Here is a 201-nt window from a genome sequence, read left to right as displayed (position 1 = left end):
CTCAGTTTCCACACTGTCTCTGTGTGACCTAACCCACAGATAGAGCTCGTGGAGCTGCCCCCGCACCAGGATTTCGGGAAGGGGAGTGCTGCCCCCGCTCAGAGCAGCCCCTGACAAGCCCAGGAGTGACCCTGGCGCAGCAGGAAGGTGGGACACACCAGGCTGCATCTTCAACGAGTGACTCCCTCGGTGCCTCCTGAC

This window comes from Acanthisitta chloris, unplaced genomic scaffold, assembly GCF_000695815.1.
Source record: "Acanthisitta chloris isolate BGI_N310 unplaced genomic scaffold, ASM69581v1 scaffold36018, whole genome shotgun sequence".
Taxonomy (NCBI): Eukaryota; Metazoa; Chordata; class Aves; order Passeriformes; family Acanthisittidae; genus Acanthisitta; species Acanthisitta chloris.
This window is presented reverse-complemented; position numbering follows the sequence as displayed.